Here is an 8,882-nt window from a genome sequence, read left to right as displayed (position 1 = left end):
AACCCCCCTCATAGAGTATAATGTAGTCCCCTACACAAAGTATAATGCAGTCCCTTCAGAGTATAATACAGCCCCCTCAGATTATAAAACCTGGCACTCAGGTAGATAATTATATTTTGTGCAGGCAGTCCAAAAACAAAGAAACGTTTTGGTCTTAAAAAGACCTTCCTCAGTAAGACTGCATAGAAAGCAAAAAACAAATATATATATATATATATATATATATATATATATATATATATATATATATATATATATATATATATATATATATATATATATATATATATATATATAAATATATACAGTGGGGCAAAAAAGTATTTAGTCAGTCAGCAATAGTGCAAGTTCCACCACTTAAAAAGATGAGAGGCGTCTGTAATTTACATCATAGGTAGACCTCAACTATGGGAGACAAACTGAGAAAAAAAAATCCAGAAAATCACATTGTCTGTTTTTTTAACATTTTATTTGCATATTATGGTGGAAAATAAGTATTTGGTCAGAAACAAACAATCAAGATTTCTGGCTCTCACAGACCTGTAACTTCTTCTTTAAGAGTCTCCTGTTTCCTCCACTCATTACCTGTGGTAATGGCACCTGTTTAAACTTGTTATCAGTATAAAAAGACACCTGTGCACACCCTCAACCAGTCTGACTCCAAACTCCACTATGGTGAAGACCAAAGAGCTGTCAAAGGACACCAGAAACAAAATTGTAGCCCTGCACCAGGCTGGGAAGACTGAATCTGCAATAGCCAACCAGCTTGGAGTGAAGAAATCAACAGTGGGAGCAATAATTAGAAAATGGAAGACATACAAGACCACTGATAATCTCCCTCGATCTGGGGCTCCACGCAAAATCCCACCCCGTGGGGTCAGAATGATCACAAGAACGGTGAGCAAAAATCCCAGAACCACGCGGGGGGACCTAGTGAATGAACTGCAGAGAGGTGGGACCAATGTAACAAGGCCTACCATAAGTAACACACTACGCCACCATGGACTCAGATCCTGCAGTGCCAGACGTGTCCCACTGCTTAAGCCAGTACATGTCCGGGCCCGTCTGAAGTTTGCTAGAGAGCATTTGGATGATCCAGATGAGTTTTGGGAGAATGTCCTATGGTCTGATGAAACCAAACTGGAACTGTTTGGTAGAAACACAACTTGTCGTGTTTGGAGGAAAAAGAATACTGAGTTGCATCCATCAAACACCATACCTACTGTAAAGCATGGTGGTGGAAACATCATGCTTTGGGGCTGTTTCTCTGCAAAGGGGCCAGGACGACTGATCCGGGTACATGAAAGAATGAATGGGGCCATGTATCGTGAGATTTTGAGTGCAAACCTCCTTCCATTAGCAAAGGCATTGAAGATGAAACGTGGCTGGGTCTTTCAACATGACAATGATCCAAAGCACACCGCCAGGGCAACGAAGGAATGGCTTCGTAAGAAGCATTTCAAGGTCCTGGAGTGGCCTAGCCAGTCTCCAGATCTCAACCCTATAGAAAACCTTTGGAGGGAGTTGAAAGTCCGTGTTGCCAAGCGAAAAGCCAAAAACATCACTGCTCTAGAGGAGATCTGCATGGAGGAATGGGCCAACATACCAACAACAGTGTGTGGCAACCTTGTGAAGACTTACAGAAAACGTTTGACCTCTGTCATTGCCAACAAAGGATATATTACAAAGTATTGAGATGAAATTTTGTTTCTGACCAAATACTTATTTTCCACCATAATATGCAAATACAATGTTAAAAAAACAGACAATGTGATTTTCTGGATTTTTTTTTCTCAGTTTGTCTCCCATAGTTGAGGTCTACCTATGATGTAAATTACAGACGCCACTCATCTTTTTAAGTGGTAGAACTTGCACTATTGCTGACTGACTAAATACTTTTTTGCCCCACTGTATATATATATATATATATATATATAACGCTGGGAGCGTCACTCTGTCCGAAGCCTTTATAGACTGTGCAAGCGCCGGCGCAGTCTGGGCCCCACAGTGTGACGCTCCCAGTAGATCGCGGTATGCACACCGCGATCTCCACCGGAGAGTCAGGGACGCGCCAGGAGGGTAAGTATATTCACCTGTCCCCCATTCCAGTGCTGCGTGCGGCTCCGTCTCCGTGTCCCGGTCCTCTGCCTGTGACGTTCACAGTTCAGAGGGCGCGATGACGCGCTTAATGCGCGCCGCTCTCTGACTGAACAGTCACAGCCAGAGGAGCCGGAACACGGAGCGGACGCAGCGCTGGAACGGGGGACAGGTGAATATAGCAAGTGTCGGGGGTCTGAGCTAGCGGCGATACCGGCACCTGACCCCCACAGCGTGCCGGTGTCCCCGCCTGCTCAGGCCCCCCAGCACTCGGCGCCCAGCGACGATAGGTGAGTATGGTATTTTTTTTTTTATATACCGCAGCAGCATACGGGGCATACACACTTTAGCGTCTTATGGGGGCCATAAACCTTTATGGAGCAGTGTACGGGGGCATACACTATGGAGAATCTTATGGGGGCCATAAACCATTATGGAGCAGTGTACGGGGGGCATACACTATGGAGCATCTTATGGGGGCCATAAACCTTTATGGAGCAGTGTACGGGGGGGCATACACTATGGAGCATCTTATGGGGGCCATAAACCTTTATGGAGCAGTGTACAGGGCATACACTATGGAGCATCTTATGGGGCCATCAACCATAATAGAGCAGTGTACGGGGGCATATACTATGGAGCATCTTATGGGGGCCATAAACCTTTATGGAACAATGGAACAGCGTATGGGGCATATGGATGGGAGAAGCAAATTAAAGAATGGTGGCGCAGGATGGGAGCCGCACATGACAGAACGGGGGTGCAGGATGGGAGCAGCACATGACAGAATAGGGCAGCACATGACAGAACGGGGGTGCAGGATGGCATCAGCACATGACAGAACGGGGGTGCAGGATGGAAGCAGCACATGACAGAACAGGGGCGCAGGATGGGAGCAGCACATGACAGAACAGGGGCACAGGATGGGAGCAGCACATGACAGAACAGGGGCGCAGGATGGGAGCAGCAAATGACAGAACGGGAGCGCAGGATGACAGCAGCACATGACAGAACGGGGGTGCAGGATGGAAGCAGCACATGACAGAATAGGGCAGCACATGACAGAACGGGGGTGCAGGATGGCAGCAGCACATGACAGAACGGGGGTGCAGGATGGAAGCAGCACATGACAGGACGGGGGCGCAGGATGGGAGCAGCACATGACAGAACGGGGGTGCAGGATGGAAGCAGCACATGACAGAACGGGGGCGCAGGATGGCAGCAGCACATGACAGGATGGGAGCAGCACATGACAGGATGGGGGCGCAGGATGGGAGCAGCAAATGACAGAATGGAGGCGCAGGATGGGTGCAGCACATGTCAGAATGGAGGCGCAGGATGGGTGCAGCACATATCAGAATGGGGGCGTGAGATGGGTGCAACACATGACAGAATGGGGACACAGGATGGGTGCAGCACATGACAGGATGGGGACGCAGGATGGGTGCAGCACATGACAGGATGGGGATGCAGGATGGAGCAGCTCATAACAGGATGGGGACGCAGGATGGATCAGCACATAGCAGGATGGAGACCATATACCAATATAAATGCTCGCCACCCGGGCGTAGAACGGGTTCAATAGCTAGTATATATATATACAGTGGGGCAAAAAAGTATTTAGTCAGTCAGCAATAGTGCAAGTTCCACCACTTAAAAAGATGAGAGGCGTCTGTAATTTACATCATAGGTAGACCTCAACTATGGGAGACAAACTGAGAAAAAAAAATCCAGAAAATCACATTGTCTGTTTTTTTAACATTTTATTTGCATATTATGGTGGAAAATAAGTATTTGGTCAGAAACAAAATTTCATCTCAATACTTTGTAATATATCCTTTGTTGGCAATGACAGAGGTCAAACGTTTTCTGTAAGTCTTCACAAGGTTGCCACACACTGTTGTTGGTATGTTGGCCCATTCCTCCATGCAGATCTCCTCTAGAGCAGTGATGTTTTTGGCTTTTCGCTTGGCAACACGGACTTTCAACTCCCTCCAAAGGTTTTCTATAGGGTTGAGATCTGGAGACTGGCTAGGCCACTCCAGGACCTTGAAATGCTTCTTACGAAGCCACTCCTTCGTTGCCCTGGCGGTGTGCTTTGGATCATTGTCATGTTGAAAGACCCAGCCACGTTTCATCTTCAATGCCCTTGCTGATGGAAGGAGGTTTGCACTCAAAATCTCACGATACATGGCCCCATTCATTCTTTCATGTACCCGGATCAGTCGTCCTGGCCCCTTTGCAGAGAAACAGCCCCAAAGCATGATGTTTCCACCACCATGCTTTACAGTAGGTATGGTGTTTGATGGATGCAACTCAGTATTCTTTTTCCTCCAAACACGACAAGTTGTGTTTCTACCAAACAGTTCCAGTTTGGTTTCATCAGACCATAGGACATTCTCCCAAAACTCCTCTGGATCATCCAAATGCTCTCTAGCAAACTTCAGACGGGCCCGGACATGTACTGGCTTAAGCAGTGGGACACGTCTGGCACTGCAGGATCTGAGTCCATGGTGGCGTAGTGTGTTACTTATGGTAGGCCTTGTTACATTGGTCCCAGCTCTCTGCAGTTCATTCACTAGGTCCCCCCGCTTGGTTCTGGGATTTTTGCTCACCGTTCTTGTGATCATTCTGACCCCACGGGGTGGGATTTTGCGTGGAGCCCCAGATCGAGGGAGATTATCAGTGGTCTTGTATGTCTTCCATTTTCTAATTATTGCTCCCACTGTTGATTTCTTCACTCCAAGCTGGTTGGCTATTGCAGATTCAGTCTTCCCAGCCTGGTGCAGGGCTACAATTTTGTTTCTGGTGTCCTTTGACAGCTCTTTGGTCTTCACCATAGTGGAGTTTGGAGTCAGACTGTTTGAGGGTGTGCACAGGTGTCTTTTTATACTAATAACAAGTTTAAACAGGTGCCATTGCTACAGGTAATGAGTGGAGGAAAGAGGAGACTCTTAAAGAAGAAGTTACAGGTCTGTGAGAGCCAGAAATCTTGATTGTTTGTTTCTGACCAAATACTTATTTTCCACCATAATATGCAAATAAAATGTTAAAAAAACAGACAATGTGATTTTCTGGATTTTTTTTTCTCAGTTTGTCTCCCATAGTTGAGGTCTACCTATGATGTAAATTACAGACGCCTCTCATCTTTTTAAGTGGTGGAACTTGCACTATTGCTGACTGACTAAATACTTTTTTGCCCCACTGTATATACAAAATAGACAAAAGAAGGCAGCACTTCAAGTCCTTTTCAAGGTGAAAAAAGTGTGAAGTTTATTCAAACCCACATCTCTGTGCCTCTGTGCGACGTTTCGGCTCACACTGAGCCTTTCTCAAGCCTGGGGCTTGTATACATGTTGGGTAGATGAGTGGACCATTCTACCCAGGAGGCCAGGCACCCACCGGTGAGCATTGTGCTGTTCCATTTATATATACAGTATATATACAGTGGGGCAAAAAAGTATTTAGTCAGTCAGCAATAGTGCAAGTTCCACCACTTAAAAAGATGAGAGGCGTCTGTAATTTACATCATAGGTAGACCTCAACTATGGGAGACAAACTGAGAAAAAAAAATCCAGAAAATTACATTGTCTGTTTTTTTAACATTTTATTTGCATATTATGGTGGAAAATAAGTATTTGGTCAGAAACAAAATTTCATCTCAATACTTTGTAATATATCCTTTGTTGGCAATGACAGAGGTCAAACGTTTTCTGTAAGCCTTCACAAGGTTGCCACACACTGTTGTTGGTATGTTGGCCCATTCCTCCATGCAGATCTCCTCTAGAGCAGTGATGTTTTTGGCTTTTCGCTTGGCAACACGGACTTTCAACTCCCTCCAAAGGTTTGCTATAGGGTTGAGATCTGGAGACTGGCTAGGCCACTCCAGGACCTTGAAATGCTTCTTACGAAGCCACTCCTTCGTTGCCCTGGCTGTGTGCTTTGGATCATTGTCATGTTGAAAGACCCAGCCACGTTTCATCTTCAATGCCCTTGCTGATGGAAGGAGGTTTGCACTCAAAATCTCACGATACATGGCCCCATTCATTCTTTCATGCACCCGGATCAGTCGTCCTGGCCCCTTTGCAGAGAAACAGCCCCAAAGCATGATGTTTCCACCACCATGCTTTACAGTAGGTATGGTGTTTGATGGATGCAACTCAGTATTCTTTTTCCTCCAAACACGACAAGTTGTGTTTCTACCAAACAGTTCCAGTTTGGTTTCATCAGACCATAGGACATTCTCCCAAAACTCCTCTGGATCATCCAAATGCTCTCTAGCAAACTTCAGATGGGCCCGGACATGTACTGGCTTAAGCAGTGGGACACATCTGGCACTGCAGGATCTGAGTCCATGGTGGCGTAGTGTGTTACTTATGGTAGGCCTTGTTACATTGGTCCCAGCTCTCTGCAGTTCATTCACTAGGTCCCCCCGCGTGGTTCTGGGATTTTTGTTCACCGTTCTTTTGATCATTCTGACCCCACGGGGTGGGATTTTGCGTGGAGCCCCAGATCGAGGGAGATTATCAGTGGTCTTGTATGTCTTCCATTTTCTAATTATTGCTCCCACTGTTGATTTCTTCACTCCAAGCTGGTTGGCTATTGCAGATCCAGTCTTCCCAGCCTGGTGCAGGGCTACAATTTTGTTTCTGGTGTCCTTTGACAGCTCTTTGGTCTTCACCATAGTGGAGTTTGGAGTCAGACTGTTTGAGGGTGTGCACAGGTGTCTTTTTATACTGATAACAAGTTTAAACAGGTGCCATTACTACAGGTAATGAGTGGAGGAAAGAGGAGACTCTTAAAGAAGAAGTTACAGGTCTGTGAGAGCCAGAAATCTTGATTGTTTGTTTCTGACCAAATACTTATTTTCCACCATAATATGCAAAAAAAAATGATAAAAAAACAGACAATGTGATTATCTGGATTTTTTTTTCTCAGTTTGTCTCCCATAGTTGAGGTCTACCTATGATGTAAATTACAGACGCCTCTCATCTTTTTAAGTGGTGGAACTTGCACTATTGCTGACTGACTAAATACTTTTTTGCCCCACTGTATATATATATATATATATATATATCTATAAATAAATACATATAATTATGTACATACAGTAAAAACACAAACAAATGCAAATCAAATGTCAGGATGGGATAATATAACAAAGCACAAAACTACCAAGGAAAAAGAGAAATAATCAGTCAAAAGGGGTGGGTGGCCATAATGATATTTAACCCCTTAACCCCCAAAGGTGGTTTGCACGTTAATGACCGGGCCAATTTTTTACAATTCTGACCACTGTCCCTTTATGAGGTTATAACTCTGGAACGCTTCAACAGATCTTGGCGATTCTGAGATTGTTTTCTCGTGATGACATATTGTACTTCATGATAGTGGTAAAATTTCTTCAATATAACTTGCGTTTATTTGTGTAAAAAATGGAAATTTGGCAAAAATTTAGAAAATTTTGCTATTTTCAAACTTTGAATTTTTATGCCCTTAAAACAGAGAAATATGTCACACAATATAGTTAATAAATAACATTTCCCACAAGTCTACTTTACAACAGAACAATTCTGGAAACAACATTTTTTTTTGTTAGGAAGTTATAAGAGTTAAAAGTTGACCAGCGATTTCTCATTTTCACAACAAAATTTACAAAACCATTTTTTTTAGGGACCACCTCACATTTGAAGTCACATTTAGGGGTCTATATGGCAGAAAATACCCCAAAATGACACCATTCTAAAAACTGAACCCCTTAAGCTGATCAAAACCACATTGAAGAAGTTTATTAACTAGTGTTGAGCATTCCGATACTGCAAATATCGGGTATCGGCCGATATTTGCTGTATCGGAATTCCGATACCGAGTTCCGATATTTTTGCGATATTGGAAATCGGAATCGGCGTGTGCGGTGCGTATGGTTCCAAGGGTCTGGAGGAGAGGAGACTCTACTTCAGGCCCTGGGATCCATATTCATGTAAAAAATAAAGAATAAAAATAAAAAATATGGATATACTCACCCCTCCGGCGAACCCTGGCTGTCACTGCTGCGAGCGTCTGCCTCCGTTCCTAAGAATGCACCTTCGATGACGTCATCAGAGTTTGATTCCGTACCTGGCCCTCTTGTTGGGCAGGTTCTGACGGAATCCGAGCCATCCCTTAAAATGAATTAAGGACTCATCCAAGCAGATCAAAGTAAAAAAGTGACAGCGCTCCATCCGGGTGTAATCCAAAAATCGAAACTTTATTTAAGCCATAAAACAGCAGACAGCAATGTTTCGACCCTGTGGGTCTTTATCAAGCATGTCTAACAGTGCAAAGGGCCGGCTATAAATAGCATAAGTGCCACGCAGGGCACCAATCACCAATAAGCCGCATTGGTGCCCTGCGTGGCACTTATACTAAAATAAGTGCATGGCTTAAATAAAGTTTCGATTTTTGGATTACACCCGGATGGAGCGCTGTCACTTTTTTACTTTGGACTTCCTATGGTCCTAGCTGGTTCCCTGGACCTGGACGGGCGCTCCTGCCTATGAAGTGCGGTTAGCCATCTTGTTTGTCATCCAAGCAGATGTCCCTTTGAGGAACGTACACTTCAGCAAACTTTTTGTTGAAGTGTTCGATGACCGGCCGAACTTTGAACAGACGGTCAAAGTTGGGGTCATCTCGTGTGGGACACTGTGCATTATCGTTGTAATGCAGAAATTTATGGATGGCCTCAAAATGTGTCCGGGCCATGACCATTCGGAACACTGGAGTGTTATATAAAATATCAACACTCC

The sequence above is a fragment of the Ranitomeya imitator genome, chromosome 1, assembly GCF_032444005.1.
Source record: "Ranitomeya imitator isolate aRanImi1 chromosome 1, aRanImi1.pri, whole genome shotgun sequence".
Lineage (NCBI taxonomy): Eukaryota > Metazoa > Chordata > Amphibia > Anura > Dendrobatidae > Ranitomeya > Ranitomeya imitator.
The sequence above is the reverse complement of the archived record's forward strand: the minus strand, read 5'-3'. Positions refer to the sequence as shown.